General features: G+C 39.9%; 1 long non-coding RNA gene across 1 annotated transcript in view; it reads right to left on the reverse strand.

The window, feature by feature from the left end:
• Positions 1–14716: 14716 nt before the first annotated feature.
• LOC115899928 overlaps positions 14717–15624 on the reverse strand; it is a 36461-nt gene continuing 35553 nt past the window's right edge. Inside the window, exon 4 of the long non-coding RNA XR_004059545.1 lies at positions 14717–14993. This is a non-coding gene — a long non-coding RNA (uncharacterized LOC115899928). The remainder of the gene's footprint in view (positions 14994–15624) is intronic.

A 15624-nucleotide genomic window follows, 5' to 3' on the forward strand; every position in this document is an offset into this window, starting at 1 on the left:
CACAATGATTGTTACTACCTTTGACAACAAGGCCAGCCAGAGATAATCAGAATACCATGATGTACAGGAATCTGCAGTGATCACTAACAGAAATGGTGTTCTTAGAATTCAGATAGAAAGAGAAATAAACTGTTTCTTGAATTACATAAGAAAAAATGAAATGCCAAGTAGCTAGTGCAGTGAAAAAATCACTGTTCCTCCTCAAGCTTCAAGCACAAAGTCACTTCACTAAAAGTCCTTTAATTGAGTAGGAGGCTGTGTCCTGTTGACCAAAGACCCTGTGAAGTGACCACAAGTTTTCATGGTAAACGTTTTCCCAATTCTCAATCCTCTCCAAGGGAACTGCACTCACTTGACAGAATTGAGAAAGAGGAGTAATTATATATTTTAAGAGCTTTTAAATAAAGGGTTTGCCCTGACACTACTATTAGAGCAATCGAAATGCCATTATGATCTTCCAGCAACAGTGGAGGCTTTGGGGACAAATTCCTTGGCGGCTCCAGTGAATCCACAGTCCTACCTCGTGGTTATTTCCCTAGTTATCAAGAATAAAATTGGGATAGATATACTTAGCAGCTATCAGACACAATATCAAGGCTCTTAAACTTTAGGTGGACAGAATGACTCATCTGGTGCATGTCAGCAATTCTGTCTTTACTTATTCAAGTTTTGAGTAGATGTTGAAAGACAGATATTAATTGGGTGCCAAAAAAGGTAGAAATATGTGCAGACTTGACTTCTTCTGAAAACCATTCTCACATAGTAAGAGGTGGATGTTCAGGTTTTTAGTCTAATTCTAGCATCTCTGGGCAGATATTGGCAATGACTGGTTTGTAACCAACCATATGGTTGCATTTCCAAAGGCAAAATATACGTGTACAGATCATCTATTGTGGTTCTCAGTCCAGGCCCATCATAATGGTGTGGAGAGGTAAGTCTTTTTCAAACCTGATCAGGACACCTATGTATCTAATAAAGAACCGTATAATCTGGTATTTAACTTCTGTATGCTAAAATGTAAATTATTTAATTAAAATTTATATACGAATCCCAACGTTTATCCTTAAAATATCTCGATCAGATAGTAGGATGCTCTCTGTGACTGGAATTTAGGTGTAACTAGAAAAAAAAAAAAAGCTATTCTAAAACTGTTAGAAAATTGCTGCTAGGAACCTTAAGTGTGGCAAAAGAAAATTATTTTGGGGAATGATTTCTCTGTTCCAGTTAGAATCATATAATAAGCTTGCATGGCCCAAAATATACAAATCAACAATTTCTTCATTGTTCTCTTCCTTGTCTTTAAATAATCATTCTGGAAGGGTCCTATTCTCTGCACTGGGGATACAAAGGTAATGAATTATTTGCCACTATTTTTAAGCAATTCAGAATCCAATGGAAGATTTAGCTTGTGCATAACACCTAATGATGATCACCATCAGAAAAGTGGAAAAAGAAGGTGTTATGAAAGTTCAAATCAAGGGGTGAAAGGGAAAGTCTCATGCAGGAGGTGACAAGTGCTCTGCAACAGGGAGAGTAGAGGGCTGGGGAAAGTGGAATGAAATGCATGGCTAAGTCTATGCATAGTTCATTGGCATTTTCATTGATTTAGGAACACTGAACACTCCAGCAAGACTGAAGAGAAATAAAGGAAGCTAAAGTTGGAAATGTGGATTAGTTTCATATTGTTGAAAGACACTGATGCAAATACATAGCAAATTGAATTCATTATTTATTCTGCAGCCAACAAAGAGACTTTTGAGAGGGCGTAAGATGATCATTCTTTTGCAAATACTTCAGACTGGGATATAAACGATTTAACAGTGTAAAATTTTGCTTAAAGAAAAGGGGTACCTCTTTATCAAGATATTTACTTTAGAAGATGGCAGACAGGAGGCAGGACTAGTTTGCAGCTCCTGCTCGTATGAGCAGTGTGTGGAGACTAACATTGTGAACTTTAGCTCCAAGAACTACTGCAGAAACATACTAGGAAAGCCAAGAGAATCCACAGACCCTTTGAAGGAACTGGATCACCACTGCAGGCTCCCTGAGACACTGAGAAACTGTGCTGTTATCCACAGCTGCACGACCTGAAGACAGATCGTTATCATAGGACTCTTTGCAGACACTCCCCAGTACCAGGCCGGAGCCTGGTAGCTCTGCTGGGTGGCTAGACCCAGAAGAGCAGAAACAATCACTACATTTTGCCTCTCAGGAAGCCCCATTCCTAGGGGAAGGTGGAGCGCCACATCAAGGGAACACCCCATCCGACAAAAGAATCTGAAGAGCAGCCCCTGAATCCAAGATCATCCCTCTGACATAGTCTACCCAAATGAGAAGGAACCAGAAAAATAATTCTAGCAATATCACAAAACAAGGTTCTTTAACATCTCCAAAAGATCATACCAGCTCAGCAGCAATGGATTCAAACCAAGACAAAATCTCTGAATTGCCAAAAAGAGAACTCAGAAAGTCGATTTTTAAGGTAATCAAGGAGACACCAGAGAAAGGTGAAGTTCAACTTAAAGAAATCAAAAACATGATACAGGATATGAAAGGAAAATTCTTCAGTGAAATAGATAGCATAAATTAAAAACAATCACAACTTCTGAAAATCAAGGATACACTTAGAGAAATGCAAAATGCATTGGAAAGTCTTAGCAATAGAATCGAATAAGCAGAAGAAAGAACTTCAGAGCTTGAAGACAAGGCTTTTGAATTAACCTAATCCATCAAAGACAAAGAAAAAAGAATTTTTAAATCTCCAAGAAGTTTGCAACTATGTTAAACATCCAAACCTAAGAAAAAGTGGTGTCTTGAGGAAGAAAAATCTAAAAGTTTAGAAAACATGTTTGAAGGAATAACGGAGAAAAACTTCCCCAGTCTTGCTAGAGATCTAGACATCCAGGTACAAAAAGTTCAAAGAACACCTGGGAAATTCATCGCAAATAGATCATTGCTTAGGCCCATAGTCATCAGGTTATCTAAAGTCAAGACAAAGGAAAGAATCTTAAGGGCTGTAAGGCAAAAGCATTAGGTAATCTATAAAGGCAGCAAGTTCAACACAATGAATAGAATAGTGCCTCACATCTCAATACTAACATTCAATGTAAATGGCCTAAATGCTCCACTTAAAAGATACAGAATAACACAATAGATAATAATTCACCAACCAACTTTCTGGTGTCCTCAGGAGACTCACCTAACACAGAAGGACTCACACAAACTTAAGGTAAAAGGGTAGAAAGAGATATTCCATGCAAATGGACACCAAAAAACGAGCAGGAGGAACTATTCTTATTTCAGACAAAACAAATTTTAAAGGAACGGTGGTTAAAAAGAAACCAAGATGGACATTATGTAATGGTAAAAGGCCTTGTGCAACAGGAAAATATCACAATCCTAAACATATATGCACCTAACATTAGAGCTCCCAGATTTATAAAAGAATTACTACTAGACCTAAGAAATGAGATAGATGGCAACACAGTAATAGTGGGGGACTTTAATACTCCACTGACAGCACTAGACAGGTCATCAAGACAGAAGGTCAACAAAGAGACAATGGACTTTTTACCTTACAACAAATAGATTTAACAGCTATTTACAGAATACTCTACCCAACAACTGCAGCATATACATTCATCAGCACATGGAACATTCTCCAACATAGACCATATGATGGGTCACAAAACAAGTCTCAGTAAATTTTAAAAACTCAAAATTATATCAAGCACTCTCTCAGACCACAGTAGAATAAAATTGGAAATCAACTCCAAAAGAAACCCTCCAAACTATTCAAATACATGGAAATTAAATAATCTACTCATGAATGATTGTTGGATCAACAATGAAATCAAGATGGAAATTTAAAAATTCTTTGAACTGAACAATAATAGTGACACAACCTATCAAAACCTCTGGGACACAGCAAAAGTGGTGCTAAGAGAAAAGTTCATAGCCCTAAATGCCTACAACAAAAAGTCTGAAAGAGCACAAATAGACAGTCTAAGGTCACACCTCATGAAAATTGAGAAACAAGAGCAATCCAAACCCAAAGTCAATAGAAGAAAATAAATAATGAAGATCAGAGTAGAGATAAATGAAATTGAAAGCAAAATACAATACAAAAGATAAATGAAACAAAAAGCTGGTTCTTTGAAAAGATAAATAAAATTTATAAGACCATTAGTGAAATTATCCAAGAAAAGAAGAGGGAAGATCCAAATACCCTCAATTAGAAGTGAAAAGGGATATATTACAACTGTACCACAGAAATACAAGAGATTATTCAAGGCTACTATGAACAGTTTTATGCACATAAACTAGCAAACCTAGAGGAGATGGATAAATTCCTGGAAATATACAACCCTCCTAGATTAAACCAGAAAGATATAGAATCTCTTCTATATCTTCAGAACAGACCAATAACAATCAGTGAGGTTGAAATGGTAATACAAAAATTGCCAAAAAAAAAAAAAATGTCTAGGACCAGATGGACACAGCTGAATTCTATCAGACATTCAATGAAGAATTGGTACCCATCCTATTGACACTATTCCGAAAGATAGAGAAAGAGGATATTCTCCTTAAATCATTCTATGAAGCTAGTATCACTCTAATACCAAAACCAGGGAAGGACACAACAAAAAAAAGAAAACTACAGATCAATATCCCCAATTAACATAGATGCAAAGATCCTCAATAAAGTACTAGCAAACTGAATCCAACAGCATATTAAAAAGATAATACACCATGATCAAGTGGGTTTCATACCAGGAATGCAGAGATGGTTTAACATACATGTCCATAAATGTGATACATCACATAAAAGGAATTAAAAACTACATGACGTCTCAATAGAAGCAGAAAACGAATTTGACAAAATCCAGCATCCCTTTATGATTAAAAGCCTCAACAAAATCAACATAGAAGGGGCATTCTTAAGGTACTAAAAGCCATCTACAGCAAACCAACAGCCAACATTATATTGAATGGAAAAAAAGTTGCAGGCATTTCTCTTAAAAATTGGAACAAAATACGGATACCCACTTTCACCACTTTTATTCAACATAGTACTGGAAGTCCTAGCCAGACAAGAGAAAGAAATAAAGGGCATCCAAATTAGTAAAGAAGTCAAACTGTCAATGTTTGCTGAAGATATGAATGTATACCTAGAAAACCTTAAGGACTCATTGAAAAAGCTCTAGAACTGGTAAATGTATTCAGTAAAGTTTCAGGATACAAAATTAGTGTACACAAATAAGTAGCTCTGCTAAACACCAACAGTGACCAAGATGACTCAACCCCTTTTACAATAGCTGCAAAAAAAACAAAAACAAAAAAAAACACAACCTTAGGAATACACCTAACCAAGGATCTGAAAGACTTCTACAAGGAACACTACAAAACACTGCTGAAAAAAAATCATAGATGACACAAACAAATGGAAACACATCCCATGTTCATGGATAAGTAGAATTAATATTGTGAAATGACCGTACTGACAAAAGCAATCTATAAATTCAGTGCAATTCCCATCAAAATACCACCATCATTCTTCAGAGAACTAGAAGAAAAAGTTCTACAATTCAAACGAAATTTTAAAAAGAGCCCACATAGCTAAAGCAAGACAAAGGAAAAGGGACAAATTTGGAGGCATCACTTTATCTGACCTCAAACTATAATATAAGGCCATAGTCAACAAAACAGCATAGTACTGGTATAAAAATAGGCACGTAGACCAATGGAACAAAATAGAGAACCCAGAAATAAAGCCAAATGCTTACAGCTAACTGATCTTCAAAAAAGCAAACAAGAACATAAAGTGAAGAAAGGATACCCTATTCAACAAATGGTGCTGAGATAATTGGCAAGCCACATGTAGAAGAATGAAATTGGATCCTCATCTCTCACCTTATACAAAATCAACTGAAGACAGATCAAAGACTTAAATCTAAGACCTGAAACCATAAAGATTCTAGAAGATAATATCAAAAAAACCCTTCTAGACACTGAGTTAGCCAAAGACTTCATGACCAAGAACACAAAAGTAAATGCAACAAAAACAAAGGTAAATAGATGGGACTTCATTAAACTAAAAAGCATTTGCACAGCAAAAGGAATAATCAGCACAGTTAACAGACAACCCAAAGAGTGGCAGAAAATCTTCAAAATCTATACTTCTAACAAATGACTAATATCCAGAATCTATAAAGAACTCAAATTAGCAAGAAAAAAAAAACAATCTCATCAAAAAGTGGGCTAAGGACATAAATAAATAATTCTCAAAAGAAGGTATACAAATGGATACCAAGCATACAGAAAAATGCTCAACAGCATTAATTATTACGGAAATGCGGCCGGGCGCGGTGGCTCAAGCCTGTAATCCCAGCACTTTGGGAGGCCGAGACGGGCGGATCACGAGGTCAGGAGATGGAGACCATCCTGGCTAACACGGTGAAAACCCGTCTCTACTAAAAAAAAAAAAAATACAAAAAATTAGCCGGGCGAGATGGCAGGCTCCTGTAGTCCCAGCTACTCGGGAGGCTGAGGCAAGAGAATGGCGTAAACCCGGGAGGCGGAGCTTGCAGTGAGCTGAGATCCGGCCACTGCACTCCAGCCTGGGCGACAGAGCAAGACTTCGTCTCAAAAAAAAAAAAAAAATTATTAGGGAAATGCAATTCAAAACCACAACGTAATACCGACACACTCTTGCAAGAATGGCCATAATCAAAAAATAATAGACGTTGGTGTGGATATGGTGAAAAGGGAACACTTTTACACTGTTGGTGGGAATGTAAACTAGTACAACCACTATGGAAAACTATTTGGGGATTCCTTAGAGAACTAAAAGTAGATGTACTGTTCGATCCAGCAGTCCCACTATTAGGTATCTACCGAGAAGAAAAGAAATCATTACATGAAAAAGACACATGCACATGCATGTTTGTAGCAGCACAATTTGCAATTGCAAAAATATGGAAGCAGCTCAAATGCCCATCAATCAGTGAGTGGATAAAGAAAATGTGCCATATATATATATACATTTGTATTTGTACATACACACATACATTTATACATACATTTCCATTTTATTTGTGAATGTCCTTGCCTATTTGCTATGCTTGTATTACACAAAACTGTATTGATTAGATATGGGACATGATCTTTGCTGACCAATGTTTTGATTGAAATGATACCAACTCATTACCAAGTAAATTACTGTCAATTATCTGTACTATCTAATGTTATTATGAGGTTCATTGGTTTTTTTTACCTTTTTTATACCTTCAATAAATGCTTTAATGAAACATTAGAAAAGATCACAAAAAGGCTCCTAGCCTGCTTGCAACATAAAAATAAAACATTCTTTAATCCTCACCTTAATCAGTTCCAAATAGTTCTGCCCTCAGGTTTATCTGCTTTAGTATATTTTAAATTGATTACACTCATATATGTCTGAACATGAATCCACTCATATTCATCCACAGAGTGGTCATATTACTTCAGAAGCTAGAGGGAAATTCTATCAGGAATCCAGGCACTGAGAAAAACAGGACTATCAAATCTCAATTTTGCTTCCAAGAAAAAGGTCAGTTCTAAATCTGATTCTAGAATTAAAGGTGATCGTGCATGTGGAAATCATCAGAATTAAATATTTTTCATTTCTCCTTCTATAAATTCATTAATCCTAACATTAAAAGTAAACTATTTATAACCTTAATAGAAAAGCCATTCGAGCCTTCATTTTTACCCTCACCTGATTTTAGAGTCAATCTTTTTTGGGGGTCTTCTGCATTCACATGGGTGATTCCTCGTAGGTATAACTATATTTTGACACTCAGAAAAGCAAAGAAATTCTCAGCTAGGCACAACCACTAGCTTGACTGGGGGCCCAGCAACTGAGAGATGCATGCCTCTAACACCTCTCTTTGCTGACCTCCACTAAGGCTCTGGAGGTGGAATGGAATAAGAAGAGTGTAAAATTAGGCTACGCTCATTCTTTAAAAACAAATCTGATAGGTGAACTTTCTCACAGTATTGGTTTGCTAGGGCTGCTGTAGCAAAGTACCCACTGATTGAGTGGCTTAAACAACAGAACCATATTCTCTCCCAGTTCTGGATGTAGTTTGAGATTAAGTTGTTGACTCAAGATGGTTCAGTGTTAGGGCCATAAGGAAGAATTTGTCCCGTCCTTCCATCCTAGCTTCCTGTAGTTTGCTAGTGATCTTGGGCATCCCTTGGCTTCTGCTATATCACACCAATCTCTGCCTTGATCTTCACATGGTATTCTCCGTGTTCATGTCTGTGTCTAAATCTCCACATTTTGTAGACACCAGTCATAGGGTTGTCAGCCCCTAATCATATAAGTCATCTTAACTAATTACATCTACAACAACCCTATTTTCAAATAAGGCCACATTCAGAGATATTGATGTTAGTTCAGGATCATATAAATTTTTGGAGGACACATTCAACCCATTATATGCATCTTCTTCTATACTTTGCCTAGTTCTGGTACCATCACCGGGTTTTACTCACATAATTTTCACATATTCATATATGCAGAATTAAGTCAACTGTGTGATCTCAAAATAATGTATAAGGTATATCTCCATGTCTATAAACTAAGGGGAAGTTTGCCTGATTGACAGGTGATTGGTAAGTCATCTCTAACAGTGCATGCTGAGGTTCCACAGGCCCTCATGAATCCAAGCTATAAACAAAAATGTAACAAAATGGCTCATGTGCCTTGCTAGATTGCCTCTGACAAAGTTCACAAGGTAACTTTCCCTGTGTTTGAACTGAGAAAAGCCTATGTGTATTGATAATCTAGTTACTATTGTCAAGAATAAAAATAGTTTCATTTCAAACATTGCTGGTAGTTAAGCCCTCATAAAAATTATATTAAAAGTTGAACTCCCTTAAAGCTCCACAATACAGACCAGTAGGAGTCCAGTCAGGGCCCTGTATCTCCCTAATTTTTGTGTCCCTTGACTAAGAACCATGATCCTAAAAAGCAAACAAGAGCCAAGGCTTTAATGCTGATGACTTTGATGTTTGGTAGTTTGAGAAAAGAAAGACCCAGAAATTTACACTTTCAAAAGGTCTTTCGTCACCAGTTGAGCTCCATCAGTCTCTGAAGCAAAGAGACAGATTTTAGACGGAAGTAAAAAATTAACCTGGGCATCTTCTACGCCTGATAGCTCTACCATTAAGTGGTCTCCCAACACAAGATACCAACAGAGAAAGGAGAAGGAAGCGGGGAGGGGAAGGAGGAGGCGGCGGCTAGGAGAGGAGGAAAAGAAAGGAGAAGAAAAACATACAGAAAGAAAGGGATAGAACTTGGGTAGGCTGTGGGCTAACATAAAATGTGTCAGAAAAACCTCAGAGCGGAAATAGCACTTGCTCTTATAAAAACGAAGGCGACTTATCTTTGGGTAAGGTGGAAACAAGGAAAATTGTAGTAAATACAAATCTGGACAAAGACTTTAAGGGAGATTAAGGTCAAGATTTTTTAAATAAGAGAAATTAAAACCAACAAGAAACGATAATTAGGGAATTTAAAAAGAAATTCAGTAGATTATTGAACAAAAAATTATTAGGATTTAGGGAATTACAGAAGGCTATCTTTATAGCCAGGCCCTCTTCACTGGCCAATAGGAGCGCCTCTGTACTGACCACCCTGGCCACCTCTTCCAGGCTGGCGTCTCTAGCTACCTCTATCACCTCTGTCACCCTGGGCAACCTGGCAATCAGCCTCCTATGCCACCTCTGTGTCTGGAATTCGTGGGTTCTTTTTCTCACTTACTTCAACAATGAAGCCACGGACCCTCATGGTGTATGTTACAGTTCTTAAAGATGGTGTCTGGAGTTCGTTCCTTCAGATGTTCAGATGTGTCTGGAGCTTCTTCCTTCTGGTGTGTTCGTGGTCTGGTCTCGCTGACAGGAGTGAAGCTGCAGACATCCACGGTGAGTGTTACAGCTCTCAAAAGCAGCGTCTCTGGAGTTGTTCATTCTTCCCGATTGGTTCGTGGTCTCACAGGCTTCAGGAGTGAAGCTGCAAACCTCGGCAGTGAGTGTTACCGCTAATAAAGGCAGCGTGAACCCACAATTAGCCACAAGATTTATTATTAACAGCTAAAGAACAAAACCTCCACAGTTCGGAAAGTGAGCCTATGGGGCTGCCACTGCTAGCTGCGGCAGACTGCTTTTATTCCCTTATCTGGCCCCACCCACATCCTCCTGATTGGTCCATTTTACAGAGAGCTGATTGGTCTATATTACAGAGAGCTGATTGGTCCATTTTACAGAGTTGATTGATCCGTTTTGACAGAGTGCTGATTGGTGCATTTACAATCCTCTAGCTAGACCTAAGAGTTCTGCAAATCTTCACCAGCTCAACTAGGCACAGAGCACTGATTGGTGCATTTACAAACCTTGAGGTAGACACAGGGTGCTGATTGGTGTGTTTACAAACCTTGAGCTAGACACAGAGTGCTGCTTGGTGTATTTACAATTCCTTAGCTAGACAAAATGGTTCTCCAAGTCCCCACCAGATTAGATAGATACAGAGTGCTGATTGGTGCATCCACAAACCCCGAGCTAGACACACAGTGCTGATTGGTGCATATATAAACCTCTGGCTAGACACAAAAGTTCTCCAAGTCCCCACCCAACTCAGGAGCCCAGCTGGCTTTGCCTCGTGGATCCCCGACTAGGGCACTGCAGACTGCCCGCCAGTCCACTGCCTGCACCCCTCAGCGGGAAGGTGGATGGGACTTGGCGCCAAGGCACAGGGGGCAGCGCCCCTCCGGGAGGCTCCGCCCACCCGGGAGTTCACCTGGCGGGTGCTCGGGCATGGCAGGCTGCAGGTGGGAGCCCTGCCCTGCGGGTAGGCGGCTGAGGCTGAGGCCGGGAGAGAATTCAGCCCAGTGCTGGCGGGCCGGCAGTGCTGGGGGACCCAGCGCACCCTCCCCAGCTGCTGGCCCGGATGCTAAGCCCCTCACTGTCCTGGGCCGGTGGCGTCGGCTGGCGGCACTGAGTGCCGGGCCCACCGAGCCCGGGGCCGCCCTGGTTCCCACCCGCGTCTCTCTCTCCAAACCTCCCTGCAAGCAGAGGGAGCGGGCTCCGGCCTCCGCCAGCCCAGAGAAGGATTCACACAGTGCAGTGACAGGCTGAAGGGCTCCTCAAGCGCCGCCGGAGTGGACGCGGAGGCCGAGGCGCCGAGAGGCAGGGCTGCCAGGGCTGCCAGCACGCTTTCATCTCTCACCTCCACCGTGCAGCTTTCAGGTGAGCTCTCCTGGCCTCCCTGGACAGGCTGCTGACCCTGACCTGCCTTTTTATTTTTGCCCTTCTTGCCACACTGGCATCTGAGCTCTCCTTGGGGTGTGAGTTGTGATTCCTCCTGAGTTTCCTCAACTAATTCATCAGCAGCTTAGGTGAAATGACACAGATCCAGAAAAGAACAAGTAAAGAGAAGGGTTAGCCATAAACTTAAGGCAACTATGGAATCTGCCATAGTCTAAACTTAGTGAGGAGTAATATTTTACTGGTTTAAATGGCATTAGGTGGTGACCAGGACCCAGGCCCTAGAAGAAAAGGGGAAGAGAAATCCTGACTTTGAGAGGACCCGCACTTAGTTGGGCACCTCTCAATTGCCTCATCACAATGTTCTCTACCACCCTCCATATCCTTGGGTTTCGCATCCACAGATTCAACCAACGCCGATCAAAGGTATTTGAAGAAAATAGTAGAACAATTAAAAATAATGCAAAGTTTAGGCCGAGCGTGGTGGCTCATGCCTGTAATCCCAGCACTTTGGGAGACCGAGGCGGGCGGATCTCAAAGTCAGGAGCTCGAGACCATCCTGGCTAACGCTGTGAAAATACAAAAAATTAGCCAGGCGTGGTGGCGGGCACCTGTAGTCCCAGCTACTCGGGAGGTTGAGGCAGGAGAATGGCATGAACCCGGGAGGTGGAGCTTGCAGTGAACTGAGATCCCGCCGCTGTACTCCAGCCTGGGCAACAGAGCAAGACTCCATCTAAAAAAAAAAAAAATGCAAATTTTAAAGCAATACAGTTTAACAACTACTCACATAATATTTACACTTCATTAGGTATATATCTTATTTAGATATTATTTAAAGTATGCCAGAGGATTGCGTAGGTTATGTGCAAATACTACCCAATTTTGTATAATGGACTTATGCATCTCAGATTTTGATATCTACAAGGGGTTCTGGAAGCAGTCCCCCATGGTTATAAAGGAGTGTCTATACAGTACATGAAATAAACCATAAACCACCAGATTTCTCATGGTGTCTAAAAAACCACCAGAGTCACTATCTCTACCTGTAAATATACATGATACCTTGACACAAGTCTATTGAACAGGGGATAATTATCGGCCACCTTATCTATGCCAATAGCAGAGCAATCATACAAGGCCCACTCTCCCACTGCTTCTATTATTTTCCACAAACTCTTAAGTCTATAGTTTCACAAATAGAATACATAAATAAAACCCACCCCATATTGTCTCCTTTTGCAAATTTCTAGTACCTATAATTAAATCCAAGCCCTCACCATCTTTACTATTTTTTTTGGCTCGAACAACAGCAATTTATTTTCACAGTTCTGGAAGCTAGACGTTTAAGAGGAAAGCATCTGTAAGTTTGGTTTCCTCTGAGGCCTCTCTGGCTGGAGAGGTACTGGGGGTTAAAACATTGTATTAGTCTGTTCTCATGCTGCTGATAAAGACATACCCAAGACCAGATAATTTATAAAGAAAGAGAGATTTAATGGATTACAGTTCCACATGGCTGGGGAGGAGGTCCCACAATCATGGCAGAAGGCAAAAGGCATGTCTTACATGGTCGCAGGCAAGAGAGAATGAGAGTGAAGCAAAAAAGGAAACCCCTTATAAAATCGTCAGATCTGGTGAGACTTACTTACTACCATGAGAACAGTATGGGGAAACCACCCCCATTATTCAATTATCTCCCACCAGGTCCTTCCCACAACATGTGGAAATTATGAGAGCTACAATTCAAGATGAGATTTGGGTGAGGACACAGGCAAACCATATCAGATGCCAAGATAAGAATTTGGGGGGAACACAATTCAGCCCAGAACACACTCTTCTACCTCCATGTTTCTCACTTACTTCTGGCTCTTCTACCTCAGTAAAGGGCATTCTTAAATCCTTTTCATATTTGAAGCACTAACAACCCACTCCTAATTCAGATCTTCCCCCTGTTCTATCTAGATGACTGCTATCACTGTCAAGGTGTGAAAATACCCTAAGCTGGGAATCTCAAACTCAAATATAGAGGAGCCAGGGGAATCATGACTGGACCAGGTGGTGAACAAGAGACTACTGCCAGTGCCATGCAAAGGTAAAGACCACCATCTATTGCCAGATAACTTCAGTCAGGTTTGAAAACAGAGTCTAGGGTATCCTGTTCTGTTTTTTCAGAGAACCCAGAAATATATTTATGTGAAGTTTCCCAAGTTTTATATGCTGGTAACAAAAACAGAAATGCCCCCCAAAATTGTAGGCCCTTACTGTCTTTCGTATCAACTTTCAATTACTTCTTTGTGATCTCATGGCCGTGACTCTTAATTACAATCGTTCTCTTGCAGACTAACATACTTTTAATTGAATACCCTAGACATGTCAGACACTAAGATTCAAAGAACCAAAGGCAGTCTGTGCCCTCAAGCTGCCTTCATTGTTGTCAGGTGAACAGAGAAATGATTGTGCCACTCTGCTGTTCAAAAATCTCTGCCACAAAACTAAATAACAAATTCAAGTTGCCATTTGTAACAGCCTTCACAATCTGGAGCTCACCCAACCCACATTTTCAACTTCATTATCTTTTATTTTGATTTCAGCCATTCAGGATTATGTTATGTTCCTAAGCCATTGAAAATGAAATGAGGTGTGTGTAGATTTAGCCATGCATTTCCTTCTGTTCCCTTCCCACCACTCTCCCAGGCACAGATCACATATCACTTCCTACATGAGACGTTCCTTTCATCTCCTGCTCTGAGCTTTCATAACACCCTTTTCTGTCAGTCTTTTGATGGTGATCATCATTAGGTGTTACGTCCAAGCTACATCTTCCCTTACATTCTGAATTCCTTAAGGACAGTGACAGTGTTTAATTTAATTTTTTGTATCCTCAGTACAGAGAATAGGGCCCTGCCTGAGTGATTGTGAAGCACTGAATTTTACTGAATTAATGTTGGGGGAGAATAATGAAAATATCTCTTTCAGAAATCATCAAACAGGCATGGCCACACAACACCAGCTAAGGCCAGGTACCTTAGGCAAGAAAAAAATCAGAAAGCAAGGAGGAACCCCACACTGGACCTCAGACAGCCCCTTATATCTAAAGCAGATCATTGTTCTTTTTTTTTTTTTCTTTTTGCGTCTTTTTGTTTCGTTTTTGTTTTTGTTTTTGTTTTTGAGATGGTGTCTTGCTCTGTTGCACAGGCTGGAGTGCAGAGGCACAATCTCAACTCACTGCAACCTCCGCCTCCCAGGTTAAAGTGATTCTCCTGCCTCAGCCTCCCAAGTAGCTGGAACTACAGGTGTGTTCCACCATGCCCAGCTAACTCTTTGTATTTTTAGTAGAGACAGGGTTTTTACCATGTTGGCTAGGCTGATCTCGAACTTCTGACCTCAAGTGATTTGCCCTCCTCGGCCTCCCAAAGCGCTGGGACTACAGCACCCGGACTTTTTTTTGGTCTTTTGTTCTTCTACAATGTGGAACTAAAATCTAATAGTAGAATGGTTGAGAAAAAAAAAAGTTTTCATGGTTAAACATGATTATTTGCATTACAGCAAAAACTTGTAGAAATTTTTTATTAGAACAGTAACCAAGAGGTTCCTTGAATTCATTCAGAACAATTCTTAATAACTTAATTGAACTCAGAACAGCTCACATGGTGCTTGGGTCTTTTCATCTTCCTCTTGAGAGGCTCCTTCAAAGAAAGAAGAGAAAAAGAATGAAGTATGAAATGACATCATAAACTCAATAGAAGGATCATTGACAAGTCAGAATCAGGGAAAAAGATCATTAAGCATAAAAGTTTTCTTTAAGCAACAAAATTGTTGGTTGACTCACTCACTCAATTCTGCCACTTCTTTGGTGGCATAACTCATTAGCTCTCTCATGTACTCTGGGCATGTATTATATCCTTCCTCCTACACAGAGTCTCTCACCCAGGCCATTAGAACGGACTTCAAATTTTTCGTGTAAAGTGTGTGTGACTAACAGCGGCTTTAAATTTCACTTACTCTGAGACAAATTAGTATTTAAGCAGATATCAGGACTTGAAAACTAAACAATAAAGAAATTGTGTTTTAATTCAGAGTGGCAAAAGAAAGTGCAATGATACATTCACTGATTGACTATAATAATGTAGGCAAATTTCACAGTATCTTTACGCATCAAATTAGTTATATGTCAAGGGAGATATTGCTCTTGCAAAGATAAGAGATTTGTGCTATTCAATCATTAGCCATTGGTTATAGAAAGATTTAGAGAAAAACATTTACAAATAAGTGCTGTGTCGATATTCCGCTGATGTTCAGATGCTAATTATAACTCTG

This window comes from Rhinopithecus roxellana, chromosome 10 (assembly GCF_007565055.1).
Source record: "Rhinopithecus roxellana isolate Shanxi Qingling chromosome 10, ASM756505v1, whole genome shotgun sequence".
In the NCBI taxonomy this organism is placed as follows: domain Eukaryota; kingdom Metazoa; phylum Chordata; class Mammalia; order Primates; family Cercopithecidae; genus Rhinopithecus; species Rhinopithecus roxellana.